Below are 16,294 nucleotides of genomic sequence, written 5' to 3' on the forward strand. Positions count from 1 at the left end.
AATGCAAATGATATTCTTCTTTGGGACACACAAATCCAGGTGCCACTGTGCACAAACGTGACATCCCACATCCCCTGAGTGAGTCAATCAGTAGAGGTGGCAGAGGGATCTCTTCAGTGGGAGTGGCTAATAAGGTTCTAAACACAAGATTTCGCCCAGCTCACGAGTCAGAGCCCATAAAACCCCTAAGAGCGCAGCGTGCTCCATCCCCGCCGTGCTCGAAGGCGCCTCTGTGTGGGTCGGGGAGCCCTGGAGAGCGGGTGGTGCTTGTCAGAGAATGGACCGTGCCCGTCCCTGCTGCTGGTGCCACATCAGGTCCTCAGGTGTCCCTCAGGGTCTGCTCATTCCTTGTTCACAGCCCCGGTGCCTGGTGTTACCTGGACTCAACCCACGGGCAGGACTGTGGCATGTCATTGGGGGTGTGCTTGCCTTTGGGGGGCCGGGGTCCCAGATAAAAAGCCCAGTGACAGCAACACTGAGCCCCCATTAGAGTAATCTGCTAACAAAGCTCGGATTTGCAGTGGTTGAAGTTCAGTGATGGTTTCCGTATCCTCGCGTGCCAGGCACGGCGGGTTGGGGAGCACTTCTGCTAACCTTACTTTGGGGGCCACGTTTCAGATGGCAGAATACAAAAGAGAAAAGAGAAGCCTAGAGAAAGGAGGGCTGGCTCTTACTGGCCTCAGCTAGGAGGTGACACATGCCACGTCCCCAACGGCCCACGGGCTGGCATTAGTTGAACAGCGTCAACTGCAAGAGGGATTAGGAAACGCGGGGGAAGCACGCAGAGTACTTGCTAACCACCGACTTGCCGGAATGACAGGACGACCTTGAGCAACTGCCTCACCCCGCCCGTGCCCCAGTGCGGGGCGGACTGGCCTCAGTTGTACGGCATCAGCATCACTGGGTACCTGGTAGGAACTACGGAGTCTCCGGTCCCAGCGCTCAGCTCTGGGTGACATGTGTGTCCACGGCAGCTTGGGAAGCACTGGCTAAAATGCGACCTCATCAGTCCCTTCATCTGCCTCATTGTTCCCTGTCTCGGAACACCTGCTGAGTCTCTCACCCGCCCCTCCCCCAGGTGAGGGATTAGCTGTTGCCATGGCATTGCTCTTACTCTTAGCAAGTGGAAGGGACAAGAGAGTCCTCAAGGTCCAGCGGGGACAGCAGCACACTTTGTCACCAGAGAAAGCAGCAGAGGCAGAGCCACGGGCTGTAATTAACAGCATGAAGCAGGGTGAAGTGGGGAGGGGCAGCGGGACTGAAGATGAGGAGGAACTGCAGGCGTGTCCTGGGGCGGGACAAGCTGAGCCCAGGCAGAGAGCAGAATCCAGCGGACAAGCGGGAGCCAGCGCGGAGCTGCGGTGCCGCGGGGGAAGAGCTCGCTCCGATCTCACCTCTGGAGAGCTGGGCACCTGTTCGCGGGGCTTCATTGGTGGCCAGTTTCCAGGTCGCTGGCCTGAGGGCCAGACGTCCCAGGGCCTAAACACTCTTGACCTGAACCTGGAGGTGTGAGAAGCACTGGTTTACTGCTCACATGGTGCAGAGGGGGTCTCACTGCAACAGCTTCTGATTCAGGATGCTGAGGCCAGTGCTCCAGAGACCACCGTTTGAAGACTTGCTGTTCTCTTCTCGAAAAACAGATCAAGCAACGGCTCTTGGGTGCAGTCATCGAGAGCCTCGCTATTCAAACATTCTTATTTCTTCCTACGACCTGGCGTGGAAAGCACTCGTATGCTTCCTTTTGCAGTTTACCCTTTGAGCACAGTACATGCGGCCGTCAAGGCCTCAATCTGGCCTCAAAACCTAAAGGGCAAAGAGAGGATCAGATGGGGGTGGGGGGACGCACTCTCGGGGATCTCAGCACCTCAGACAGGGCTGGTCCTAAGAGAGCCACATGCCACACTCGCCCGAGCCACCCCCTCCAGTGTCGTCCCTGAGGACTTAGGTCCTTGAGGTGCTAACAGGCCATCTGAAGCGTGGAACAGATGTCACAGAGGGCTTTAGGGTCATAATTTATAACGAACTCCCGCACGTTGGTCTCAGGATTTCAGCAATCACCAGGGAATCCAGCAGGCGCTTCTGGGACAAGCAGGTGGCACTGAGGTCCCTGTCCCTAACCGCCATGCTCTGGCCACAACCTGCTGTTGTTCTAGTCTTGAAACTCTTCGGAGAAACAGAAGCCATTTGATCCTTTGGGAAACTCCTGGGCCAGCCTTTCTCCTTTGTTTTTAGAAATCAGACTCCGGCCCGTCACTTCACGTCGTCCAGCCTACACACACCCGTCCTCTAAAGGCTCGTGTACTTTGTGGAGAGGGACGAGAGGTTCTTTCCAGCTTTTATTCATTTTGGTGGGAATTTCTCTTAAGAAACCCACAAAGGGAAATTATCATTTGGAATTCAGAGGTTTCTCAAATAAAAGAAGATCACTGTTGTTACATTTGCTGAGAACTCACACAAATGTTCTCTAGAGCTGGGAGTTATCTGCATGTTAAAATACAGTTAGAGCTGAAATTTGTAAAAGAGCTAAAAATTATAAAAAGCTCAGCCACAGTAAATATTTTAATGGGACACTTGTTTTAAGAGCAAAACACATGTTTAACCTGTGATGTGAGGAGCTGGACTAGACCTCAATAATGCTGTCTGCTATCGGCATCAGGCAGAGCGGGCAGGGACCTCACTTCTGCGCCTCTAAAGCAGATTCTCAAATGTGCCCCCACCTCCTAGAAGGGAGCACTGCACTGGGACCGGGACACCTGGCAATTCCGAGCAGTTTGAATGGGAACTGAATTTGCAGCTGGGGGTAGGGCTAACTTCATGTGACTCACATAAAGCCTACAGGAATGCTCTCAGCCCCATGCGGATTTTAGCTGTCTTTTCAGTGTAAAATTTTGGCCTGCAGATTTGGCTAAGAAACAGTAAAAACAGGGATATCCATCAACGTCTGGTCAGTTATGCAGGAAAAGACTTGCCTACTTGGGAAGGAGCCCTCGCCAAAGCTCAAAGACACTTTCCCCGTAATCTTTGCATCAGCCACACTTTGCCAAGGGACAGTTGCTTGTGCCCTGGCCAGGGGAAGGTCGGCCATGGCACATCACCAGCCTCCTGCTTACAAGTCCTCATCTGCCTGATCAAGTACCAGCCGCTCCTCCCTTGTGAGCAGTGAAGAAATAAGCTCTCGGACCCACCACTGCGATCGTAGTAAAATCTGGCACCCTCCCCACCCCACCCCCACTAAGACCAAAGCCTTGATCTTGCACCTTATACATTTTATTCCCAGCCACCAGAATTGGTGTCTCAATGGCCCTGACCAATGGATCACATCAGTGCTATCCGCTGGCTTTCCTCAAACCCTTGTCTCCACTCCCAAATTCGGAATCATCTGAGAGATGGCACAGAAGTCAGGTGGGTGGCATTAAACACGTCTACTTGGCCGGTGACACAAGGAGACTAGAGAACGTAGGTCATGTGTGTGGTCACAAAGGGTCTCCCAATAGTTTGCATCCACAGAGACTGACACCCAGCCACTGACTGGGTGGGATTACTGTCCCTGTAAGGGCCGCACAAGAGGCAACAGGAGATGGCATGCATCTTGGGGCCAGGTGAATCCAGGGAGAATGAGCAGCAAGGTGGCCACCAAGGTGCGCAGGTCACGACACTGAACACGACCAGACTGCCCTCTTCCTCCTCTGTCTGCTGTGCAGGTCACGGGAAGAGGGCTGAAAGTCTCCTCATACACCTCAGGGAAGGGAGCAGAAGAATCCCTTCCACCGGCGACAACGGAGGAGTGGGGGAGGGATGACAGGACATTGGTCATAGAGGAAACATATAAAGTCTGAAAAGGGCGCTGTCCGGGAGATTTTAGGACCAGTTTTTTCCAGTGAGCAGGCATGCAGAAGGCAGTAGGCACCCCTGGGTACCAGCGTCCTGCTGGGTGTTACATAATTTTTCCCTCCCGACAGCGCTCATGGAAAACAAACGTCCACACTGACTCGCTGGGGGATGCCGGGAGGGCTAACCTGCCTGAGTCACGGTCTCCTCACCTATAAAAGGGATAGACAGTCAAAGTCCCTTCCAAACCCTCTGCTTTCCTCATTACAAAACACCAGCAGCTTCCTTGGTCTGATTCATGAAGTGAACTAAGCTCACAGGCCTTTTGCCCCGGCCGTCCTCGTTCCGGCTCAGACCCCTGACGTTGCGATCGCCCGGGAACAGCAGTGTGCGGACCGTCCGTCCACTGAGGCTCAGTTTGGGGCTGAGGGCCAGGGAGGGCGGCTGTCAGGGACCACCAGGCCTCCGCCCTCCCCGGACTCGCTTTCCTTGCAGAAGGCTGTAGGATCCCCGGCCGGACCTAGTAAATGTGCTGTAACAAAAGCTGTTGATTTAATTTTCACCGTCCATCATTCCAAGGCCGATGAGCAGTGGAAAAAGAGCTGCTGCTCCAGGGTTGGGGGGGGGGATGTCGAGTTATTTCTATCCATTCACAATCAGAAGCCCCGGCTCTCCCAATATGTCACCCGTCGAGCCCAACAGGACAGAAACAGGCAGGTGTAATAGCTCAAAATGACGTGACCTGGGAAAATAAATGAGGAGCAGCAAGGGGAGGATCCAAGGAAATGGACGGGCTGTTTGTTGCTGGGGTCTCTCACTCCCCATCAGAGGCTGAGGAGGAAGGTAACTCACACTTCTGTTCGGCTCAACCCCAAACTCGTGAGGGGCTGGAGATGCAAAGATGAAACACCACCTCAGTCCCCAAGGGGCTCAGGTGAGGGGAGTCTGGAGGGGCCGCACAGTGAGAACAGGGCAGGGTTGGTCCCAGGTGACTCAGAAGCAGCCCCCCTCTGCCCCCGCAGTCCAGGGGGTCTTGGCGGGCCTTCTGAAAGAAACACCGGAGCTGAGTCCAAGGTTAGGAGGGAGGGAGCCCCGCAAAGGGAGGACAGATTCAGTGAGGAGAGAATTCTATACAGAGGACGACAGTGCCTGACACCTGCCAGATCTTACTGCCTTCCGGTGTGGTGCTACCTGCTTCTCGTGAAATCCCCGTGGTGTTACGATTTATAGTAAGAAATATATATTTGATCTTTGTCCGTTTTTGGTAGAGCTCCTAAAACTCTTAGAATTTCCTAAGTGATGAGAGTCTCCTTAGTCGTGTTCATGAAGCCACTCTGGGGCCTCCTCTGAGGCTGGAGGCTGGTTGCCGGAAGCACCAGCCATGATTCCGTCCCACCCAGGCCTCCAGGAAGGGAGGGGGCCCAGGGCTTGAGTTCACCTGCCAGTGATCAATGATACAATCCATCACGCCTAGGTAATAACGCCTTCACAGAATCCCCAAGGACTGAGTTCGGGATCTTCTGTGTTTGAGTGAACACGTAGGGGGCTGGGGGAGCGGTTAGCCTGGGGGCGCGCGGCACCTGCACACCTTTGCCCCAGTCCTTGCCCCCCGCATCTCTGCCGTCTGGCTGGTCCGGAGGCCTGTCCTTTTGTACTAAACCAAGGACCTAGTCAGTAACGGTTTCTCTGAGTTCTGTGGGCGCTCAAGCAAATTAATGGAACCCAAAGAGGGGGTTGTTGGGACCTCCAATCTATAGCCAGTCAGTCAGAAGCAGGGGACAACACAAGGTTGTGAGTGGCTTCTGGGGGGAGGGACAGTTTTGTAGGACTGAGCCTGTGGAATCTGACGTTATTTCGGGTGCAGTGTGTAAACACTGAATTGAATTGTAGGACACCCAGTTGGTGTCAGAGAATTGCTACCACCACACACACACGTTGAAACTCAGTCCAGAACTTTTCAATTCCCATGGCAACATGCTCATGAAAGAGCTCCTCTCAGCTTCCCTATTTTTCAAATGAGGCAGCTGAGGCTAGACAAGGAGCTCACCCACGGGGCGGTCAGTACACGAGGACTCACCCCTGGGCCGGTATCATTCCAGAGCCGATTTTTAATAGACACAAACCAGACTGCCTTCCCACCGTGATGAGCAAAGGCCCCAAGGCAGGTAACGGTGTACTGTCCCCGGGTAAGTACAAAGAGCGTGGTGTCTGGACAGTAATGCAGGAGGCAGAGAAGAGCGAAACCTTACTTGGGAGATTTTTAAGTCCCCCATGAAAATGTTGGATATTTCCTGGAGTCAGAGGCTCTCAGGGGGCTTTAAGCAGAGAAATGTCATGGGTAGATGGTGCTTTCAGTAAATCCTTTTCTTTGGTCCGACCAAAGTAACACAAAATAAGACCAGAGGCAAAAAGACTAGTTAGGAAACTCTTGGAACCTAGAGAGCAGGTGGTGGTGTCTGAACCGGGCAGGGGAGCTGAGGTGAAGAAAAGCTGGACAATTGGAGCAGTAGTGGAGAGAGAAGGCTGGTGGGACTGGTGGCCCTGACGGACACGTGGGTGACGGAGCAGCCGAGACACCAGGTCTGATGGCTGGGTGGGTGTTAGTGTCTCCAGCTGAAACAAGAACACAAGAACTGTCTGGGAGGGGTCAGCACGTTGGCCTTCATGGCTTGAGGCCATGAATCTCGTATAATGCATGGGTTCCTCGTTATATAAGCTAGTTAACGCTTTTATGTAAGCTAGTTTGAATTGGTTTTGAAATGCCCCGTGGTTATAGCTGTCACAGCTCAGCCAAAGTCACAAACAGTCTTTTTCTCAATCCCTTGGCTCAAATTTCCTGTTAGCTCCTTCTTGGGCTCTTTCCTCATGGCGGTGATAACAGTCCACTGCTCCAGGTTGGACAGTCCACTCGTCGTCGCAACTCTTCGAAAGGAACTGTAAGCAGCCCTCGCTCGGGCCACACGTCTGCCCCTGGAAGAATCACTGAGTTGAGGGAGGAGCTACTCTGAACACTGACTGTGGATCCCATGTCCTTTTCTCTGGTGGGAGGAAGTAGGGACAGGGAAATTCTAAAAGGAAAAGGAGTCCCAGTAACAAAAGAGAAGGTTCATCTGATGGACCGGTCAAAGCAGCAGAAGCCCACTCCACAGGAAACTATCTGTCCCAGCATCGATTATAAGGCTATGAAATGTGGAGGGAGGAGTCCAAGTCTGGGGATAAGCTGCTGGGAAGTTACCAGCAGCACACGTAGCTACGACTCGAGTGGAGTATATAGACTTCCAGATCAAGGCTAAAAGAGCTCAGCGAACATCCCCCTTTAAGACAGGAAGAAGGAGAAGGCAAAGTAGAGATGAAAAATTACCATATTTTTCATTCCAAAGACCCACTTTTTTCCCCCAAAAGTGGGGGGAAAATATCTCTGCATCTTATGGAGCGAATATTGCGTCACAGGCCGTGATGTGTATTACCTGACCTGTCAGCAGTGATGACAGCTGTTAGAGGAGGAAGCTGTGGGCCCACGCGAAACCCCTGGGGAAGCTTAAATGTCCCCCTTTACTGCAGAGTCTCAGGGCGTCTGGTCAGTATGAAGAGAGTGAAGAAAGTGATATCAGTGATTGTGAGCAACTAGGCTTCATAAATTCTGACGCTCACAATGATGAGTTCTTGAACCTTAAAGTCTCTCCTCATTTGTTAATAACAGTGATGATGGTTCTTAATCCTGCTGTTCACTTTACACTGTTGAAATATTATTCTGTTATATTTTATTACATATTTTAGTGCACCATTTGGTTCAGTTTTTTTTTTTTTTTTTATTTTGCTCCTCTAAATCTAGGTGCGTCTTATGATCAGGTGCGTCTTATAGTGCGAAAAATACGGTGTGTACTCAAGAATGCATGGACATGGTCTCATTTAATTTTCACTACAATACTATAATGGAGTTTTTTTCCATTTTAATAGAGGAACAATTTAAGTCTGAGCTACTTGTCTTGCCCATGGCCGAACACAAACCTGACAAGTTACGGAGCTGGGAATCGGAAGCTTCGGTTGTGAGGCTCCAGCGTTTGCTCTACCAGGGAAGAGTGCCCAGGCACCCCGCCGAGGGCCAGAGGGCCGAGGGCATGTGCTTTTAAACACTGTCCTCTGCGCGGTAAATAACAGCTGCACTCTACACACACATACTAATGGAAGTAAAAGCAGTTCTGACCACCCTTCTTCAGAAGAGTGTCATTCTGTCCTTGATTACGTGGACCTGGTACGGTCTTGAGAACAGTTGTAAATATAGAATATGGGGAGTCAAGAAGATCATTAGAAATCATCCTGCAAGGAAGCTGGTGATGGATTTGCATGGAATCGGGAAAACTTGAACTTGGATACAAACGTTCTCATGCGCTGGGGAAAGGAAAGCCCTTCCATAAAGAGCCACAGGTAATGTGAAGCTGGGCCGCTGTCTTACACTGCACAAAAGCTGGCTTGAAATGGATTAAAGGTATAAGCACAAGACCTGAAAACCCTAGAAGAAAACAGGGGAAGAGCTCTTGACATCGGGCCCAGCATCATTTTTCAGCTATGACACCGGGAGCACAGACAGATAAAATAAAAGCAAAAATAAACAATGGGCTACAAACTAAAAAGCATCAGTACAGCAAAGGAATCATCAACAAAATTAAAAGGCAACTCATAGAAAGGGAGAACATATGTGCAGACCATTTATCTGATAAGGGTTAATCAATATTCAGAATGTATAAGAACCTCACACAACAGCAAGGGGCAAAGGACATACAAATTAAGAACAGGTCCACGGGAAGGTGCACCCTAATCATCAGGGAAATGCATGTCCAGACCACAATGAGACATCACCGCACACCTGGCAGGACGGCTGTTTACCAAACACATGACAAGCGTCATCAAGGGTGTGGAGGACCGGGCACCCTTGTGCATTGTTGGTGGAAATGTAAACTTCTGTTGTTTTAAAAGCCTTTCCTTCTGGGACCTGAATGGCTGCCGTGGCCGACTGACACACGCCAGATGGCAGTGTTCCGTGGGTCAGGAGCAAATCCCAGGCTGTGGACTGAGGGGCAGAATAAAGGCGTGTAACTAATCCTAAATTGCTCTTAACCCCTCACAGCTTCTTGGAGGTACGTCAGTCCCCACATATCTGCAGGGGGTACATTCCAAGGAATCCCCCGTGGATGCCTGAAACCGCGGAGCGTCCCGACTCCCATGTCTCTTCTTATGCGCACACCTGAGGGCTTCTCCTTGGCGTGCCCAAATTGCCTGCATCACCGCTCTTGCACACCAGGGCCGCCGTGAAGCTGTGCAATACCAGGACAGACGGCGTGACAGCCAGGACAGCCGAGATGGTCGGGGTGCCCTGGACAAAGGATGGTTCACATCCCGGGTGGGACAGAGAGGACCGTGTGAGATTTATCACACTGCTCCAAATGGCACACTTACTTAGTGCGACGCATGAGTTATGTCTGGAATTCCCTACTTAACATTTCTGGACCCTGGTGGACTGTGGGTAACCAAAGCCGTGGACAGACAGGGACACAGTGGGTAAAGGGGCTACTGTGCTTTGTGAGCCGCCATTCTGACAGTAATCCTGAGAGCGGGGGAGGCGTGGGCTGACTCTCGTGAGCGAGGCGGAAACGCAGCCAGGGCACGTGCAGCAGGAAAGGCATGGGTCTCTCAGTGGCTGGCCCAGGACTCGAACCCAGGTCCTCCGGCTTACAGTTCAGTGTTCGTAACATTACACTGATGTGAATTGGAGGAACAGTAAAGATGGATTTTTGCTTCCAATCTTCCTCTCAGACAAGAAAGCCTTGCCCATTGGCCCACGTCCTGCCTGGCCTCCCCCACCCCCCCACCCTCCACCCTGACCTCCACCACACGTCCAGGGTTTCCATAGCATCTCCAACAACTGTTTTGAAGGCAGCCTGATGGGGCCAGGTGAGCTCCCAGGGACAGAACAAATGAACCAAAGCAGAGAGAGGTCAAGTCCGGCGATACTAGTGATTTTCAGGAATTATTGTGGAGTCCGAGGGCTCCCTGTGGGATGGACTCCTCTATCGGCCTTTTAGCTCTCTTTACCTTTTGAAGTCCTTGCCCTGGGAGTGACAGTGCCCGTCCTTGGCGTCTCACGCTCTGGAGTCAGTATCGCACCGCTTCACAGAACACACGCCGCCCTGCCCTGCGCTGTCTCCCGTGGTACGTACACGCCCACTGCTGACCCCAGGCCACAGAGGCACACCGTTTGCGCCGAGCAGGCCTGTCTGTCTAAGAACTAAGAGGAAAAACGGCCCAGGGGATTTGCCTAAATATTCACCATTGTCCGTAAGGCCCTTCCTTCCTTCCCGGAGAGCCCACTCCCGATTTCTCTCCAACTCAAAGAGCTCACTTGTGCCGTGGGAGCGTGGAAACACCAACAACAAATCCTCCTAATTTCCTTCTGTCTGAAAACATCCTTCGTGTTTCATCCTTGAAGGGCAGTTCTGCTCAGTACGGAATTCTGGCTGTTTCTTGCAATATTTTTAAGTGCTGTTCCCTCGTCGTTTGATCGCGCTAGTTTCTGATAAGTCAGTGCGCGTGGGAATCATTGTTCCCTGCGTATGTTTTTCTCTGTATGCACACAGCGTTTTCCTTCTGGGTCAGTCACGCGGCAGGGGGCGACAAGCGCAGGACAGCGCGGGGACCGTGCCCGCAGCCTGCACTCCCAGGGGCCCATCCCAACAGGCACCGCTGCTGCCCGCAGTCCGAGAACACCCACCAGCTTAGCAGAGCTCAGTCCGGGGGGCCCAGCCCTCAACAGCACAGAGACCTGACCTGTCCTGGGAGATCTCCGCCCGCAAATACGTTTTTGGGTAGAGGAACTAAAGCCAACGGAAAGGAACCCACGGGCCACAGAAGGGCATCACCTGAAGGTCCCACCGGAGCCCACACCAGCGCCGGCGCCGCTGGCAGCTCTCAGCACAGGGCGAGGGTCGCAGTGTGCACGCTCAGGGACACCGTGGGACCTGGGCCGCAGCGAGGGAGTTGGGGTACATATCATTTCATGTCCTGAAACAGTCCATTCTCATCTCTGTGTGTGTGTGTGTGTGTGTGTGTGTGTGTGTGTGTGTGTGTGATAGAAAAACATAAAGAGTTTTTTAAAGGCAGCATCCTTTGAACATAATGAAGTTAGTTATTAATTTTCAATAACGACAGGTATACCAGAAGGCACTGCAGGAGGCAGAGGGAGCATCATGCTGGAGTCCTTGGGGGCTGTGTCAGGAGGCCACCCCCGGGGTGAGGAGGAGAATCTCCATCACAGGAACGTGGAGAGGGAGCCCCTTGCTCCAGAGGCCCTGGATCTGTCTCTCTGCCAGGGACAGGGAAACCCAGCAGGTTGGGGGTTCTGCTCCGAAAGGGCTCCCCCATGCCGCCACCCCCGCCCCCTGCTGGCTCGTTGATGACAGAGCCCCGTCCCAGCTGTGCAGGGAAAAGATGCCTTTGAGGAGGAAGGTGGCTACAAGCGCGTGTCAATGCCGGACTCTGTCCCTCGGCGGAGGGAGCCTGAGACGCGCTGTGCCTGTTCTTCCGAGGGTCCCCTGGGGGCCGAGCCCCACCACCTCCACGGGGATCAGCTCATTAACACCCGATGCAGAGGCTGCTCCCGCCGCCCCACCTCCGGCCCACCACTTCCCCGTAAAATACCAGGCAGACGGTTACTTACAAGAACCACCAGAGACATTCACAACCTAACCCGCAGACTCTTGAACGTGTCTTGTTACGGCAAGGGGGAGTTAAGGCCCTGATGGAAGGGAGGTTGCTAATCAGCTGCCCTTAAACTAAGTAAAGAGATTATCCTGGATTATGCAGGAGGGTGAGTAAAGAGAGAAATGCAAAAGGGATACAGAAGTGGAGGCGGGAAGCAGGGATTTCAGATGCCGGCTCCCTTGAGGAGGAGAGAAGTCTGACTGTGAGGATCAAAGAGGGGCCCTTGGCCAGGAATGCAGGAGCGTCTAGAAGTGGGGGAGTCACACACACAGAACACAGATGGGCACTTAGGAAGCCAGAAAGGAGTAAAACCCATCAACGCCTGGTTTAATCCAAGTGACACCCACTTCACACTCTGAGCGCCCCAACTGCAAGATAAAATTGAGTTTGATTTGGTGGTGGTTCTAGCAGCAATTGGCAATAGATGTAAGTACGTATGCAAATATTTTACTTCAGACTCTACATTCATGGGAGTCCATACCAACTCACTTGAAATATTTTAATAAATATTTTCTATATTTCAATAACAGGATTCATAGATATTCTTTCCCTGACAGCGCTTATCTAGAAGATAGTCATAAAAATATTAACATATATTCTTAGCATCCCACCCTACATTACTGAAGGGATAGTAATAGTGTTCATTTAATTGAAACATCAAACGTAGAAGCATAAATGCCTTCAGAGACTTAAATTACTAAAACCTACTCAAGAAGAAATAGGTATCACTATCCAGGTTTCCATGAAGAAACTAAATATACAAGGTCTGTCTGGAAAAAGGCCAGCCATTGTTAATATAACAAGAATAGTTTGTGTGACATTGAAGCAACCTGGCAGCCAAGGAGAGAGGGCTGGAATGGGCATGCGTGAACAATGACGCCTTCACTGTACTAGTCAGTGGGGGCAGTAGACACCATTGAGTGAGCATGAGTACTGTGTGGCTGTCGCATTCAAAATGACTGAGCGAGGAGAGCAATGAATCTGCATCAGATTTTGCATTAAGCTTGCACACTCCTCCACGGAAACTATTCAGATGACTCGGAAGGCCACAGCTATGGGCACCTGGTGATTGGCAGCTTCATCATGACAATATGCCCACTCATGTATCATGTCTGATGCAGAGTTTTTTTGCGAAACATCATATCACCCAGGAGACTCAGCCCCCTACAGCCCAGATTTGGCGCCCTGTGACTTCTGGCTTTTCCCAAAACTTAAATCACCTTTGAAAGGGAAGAGATTTCAGACCATCAATGAGAATCAGGACTGGGAGAACCCTGTGAGGTCCCCAGGTGCCCACTTTGAAGGGGACTGAGCCATCATTGTCCTATGTACAATATTTCTTGTATCTTCTTTGATAAATGTCTCCTTTTCATATTACGTGGCTGGATAACCTGGACAGACCTCATCTATGTGAAATCTTCCCACAAGGTATTCTCTGGGTGCGGATAACTTCCTTCCCAGATTCTACCATAGTTCAGAAGAAATGTACTAATCATGCATAGGTATTTCCTTTCAAAGGAAAAAAGCCTAAAAGCTTTTCCAAAAGGCACTCTCCCCTGACAGTCAGAGGATTGATGAAGATGCTGGTCACGCTCAGCTCCTCCCGCAAGTTCTTTCTGAGAACCCAGCCCTGCGCTTCTTCTGCCTTCCCCTAGGACAGCTGTGTAAAGGGCCTGAGTCCCCCCCTCCCCAGAACAGCAGCTGATGCCGCACGGAGGGGCTGAGAGCCATAAAGCCCAGACCAGCACGTGTGTGCACGTCACGGAAGCTGCCGCTGACACCTCTCCCCCTGGCCCGTCAGGCCCGGATGCCGGCCCCGGGGCGAGGCAGCGGCTTCAGAACCCTGCTCATTGCACTGGAGCACACGGAGCCCTTCCCGCCCAGGGGCTGGCCACGCTCAGCACTGTCCCCATGTTCCGGGCGGTTCCAAGGACATCAAAGAGAAAGGCAGAAGTCTCCCTCTGAGCTGCCTGCTTTCACCCCAGCGGGGGGAATTCCCAGACTCAGCACCTCCTAGCGACCATTCTGAGAAACTGCCGGAGCCAGTTTAAACCTGCCGTCTTGAGAAAGGGCCTCTTGCTCACAGGGTGAGCTGTCGTTACCAGACAGGCACTGATCTGGAACGGGCCTGCCTCAGGCCGGCCTGTGGTGTGTGGGTCCTTGGCTTCGTGCAGGAAAGATTTCACAACACGAGTCCAGGGGATTTTGAGAGCACGTTTATTAAGCTGGGGACACTGAGACTAAGGAAGGACTTAGGGTAGAAGTAACAGGAGGGAGCCCAGGTGGTGCTCTGCTTTGGCTGCCTAGAAACATCATAGGAAAGGATCAGCCAAGGCAGGGCTGCTGTTAGCTCTCTGGGAAGTCAGAGAAAAGGGGGTCCTGGAGACAGGATCTGGGGGGCGGTGAGCTGGGGTCAGCCTGGGGCAGGCTGCCGCTGCCTGCTGCTCCTCTGGCTGCAAGTCTCCTTGGGGTCCTTAGAGATCAGGAGGGACATGGGTGTGCTCTAGAGCAAGCCTGCACCGCGTCTTTATCCTGCGGGCTTTGGATCTTTTTTCTGTGGGTGAGGATCTTAGGGGAGGGTTTCAGCAGAATATTAATCAGCTTTCCAGGTGCATTTTTAATGTGATGTGTCAAAATGAGCACAGGGGGGTTGGGGATATTTGGTTCGCTACACTTTCACTTTTATCTTGAGTCTGTCTGGCTTTTCATGGGGTCTTCGTTATTTGGTCCCCTGACTTCATTTGTCCTTGGATTTGGCTGGCACAAATGACATTAATTGGGTCTTTGTTCTCTATCTACCAGACCAGGGAGATTTAAGTTGTGTGTTCTCTGGTCAGAGAGGAGAGGTACAAGCCATTCCCCCTCAAGGATCCTTAAGTTAGGGAAGATAAGGTCTTCAGTTCACCAGTTGGCTCTAAGTTGTTCAAACTGTTTGGCCTGGTTTAATTTTCTTTTTAAATAATATTTTATTTACTTACTTTTAGAGAGAGGGGAAGGGAGAGAGAGAGAGAGGGAGAGAAACATCACTGTGTGGTTGCCTCTCGCGCGCCCCCAACTGGGGACCCGGCCCGCAACCCAGGCACATGCCCTGACTGGGAATCGAACCGGTGACCCTTTGGTTCACAGGCCGGTGCTCGGTCCACACCAGCCAGGGCTGGTTTAATTTTCTTGAATCAGTTTGCCTGTTCCCCTTGCCAGGAATTTTCCGAGCTCCTTAGACTCCTGCCTCACTGTGACTAGCGGGGTCTGCGTCCCGCTTTCAGCTCAGGGGAAAGGAACGGCATCCGAGACCCAGCCCGCTGGCTCGTGGGTCGTGTGATGAGTGCCGATGACATCAGTTCCCAGGTGTCAGGGAGACCGTCCCTGCCTCTCTGGGGCCACAAAGTAGAAATAAGGAAACAATTCCTAGCGCTCTCTGAGCCGCGGATGCCTCTGAGCAGGCGGCCGTGCCCAGCCCTGCTGCCGCGGACTAGAAAGCTGTCGGCTACCCATTAAACAAACCAGACGAAGAGGGTTCGGCTTCAGGTCTGTCCACGCACAGCCGCTCCCCCAAGTCTTGATGGAATGGACGGTGGGCAGTGGGTCAGGGGACAGGGACAGTTACCAGTGGACGGGGGTCTGTCGCCGGGGCTGCAGAGAAGTGCGTGCCTGCAGGCTATGGAGCCGCCTTACACGCCAGGGCAGCCAGGGCAACACTGATGTCAGTAAACTTGAGGAGCCCCTCTCAGGACGGAGCTGCTCTTTGGACGCTGGGCAGTGACTGTCAGGATGCCACAGGATCCCCAGCAGGCGCTTGGCAGCGACGAGTCACCTGTCCCTGTGAGTCACCCTGGGTCACCAGCCCATGTGACTGCAGTGCCTTTTACAGCTGCAGTGGTATTATGTGATTCTGTTGAGAATTTCTTAGTATACGAAATGAGCTTGACGGTTCTCGTGGCCCGGACCAAAGGCCCACAGCCCACCGGACAGTCGTGAAGCCGAGACATGTACGGAATGGAGGACTATCCCCGCCCAACGCCACGCTCACCTCATGCAGACACACTGTCTGTGGCGACCAGCGTGACAGGTGCAGGTGCCCCTCTCTGGGGCCATCGCTTTATGCAGTGAATGCAGGATGGGAGGGAGAAACAGGTCCAGAGTAAGGGAGCCTCCAGTGGGCCGGCCAGGCTCCCCAAGGGGCTGGACTCTGAGTTGACCTGGGGAGAGCCCTGAGTCTGATCTGACGAGCCCACCCTGGAGCATCAGGATCAGTAAGAACACTTAGTAACCTCTTAGAAGTTTCCATTCTCTGAGTAATTACCAGGAAAAAAAGAGAGGTAAGGGAAAGGGACAGAGGTTTTCATTTCAGTCATTCAAACACCCCCATCTCAGGGGCTGCCCAAGCGCAGAGGGGAGGGGCACAGACTCCAGGCTTTGGGGTGTAGGGTTCCCTCCATGGTGCTTGAGTCGTGAGTGCTTTACACCCCTGGGGACCCACAGCCTCAGAGTCACCATGACCAGTGGAAAAGGGAATGCACAGGTCAGAGCCTGTCACCTGGAGGTGCCACCCCTTTAATACTACGTTTAGTGTCATGAAGACAAACAGTAGAAGAAGGATCCCACGGCAGCCCGAGGAAGAGCAGAGATCTGAGCATCCGCGTGTGCCCGCCTTGGAGGGAAGCCTGGAGGGGCCCAGCCACGCCCCCAGCCACGGCCCTGCCCCCTTACACAC

This window comes from Furipterus horrens, unplaced genomic scaffold (assembly GCF_987537825.1).
Source record: "Furipterus horrens unplaced genomic scaffold, mFurHor1.1.pri manual_scaffold_2, whole genome shotgun sequence".
In the NCBI taxonomy this organism is placed as follows: Eukaryota; Metazoa; Chordata; class Mammalia; order Chiroptera; family Furipteridae; genus Furipterus; species Furipterus horrens.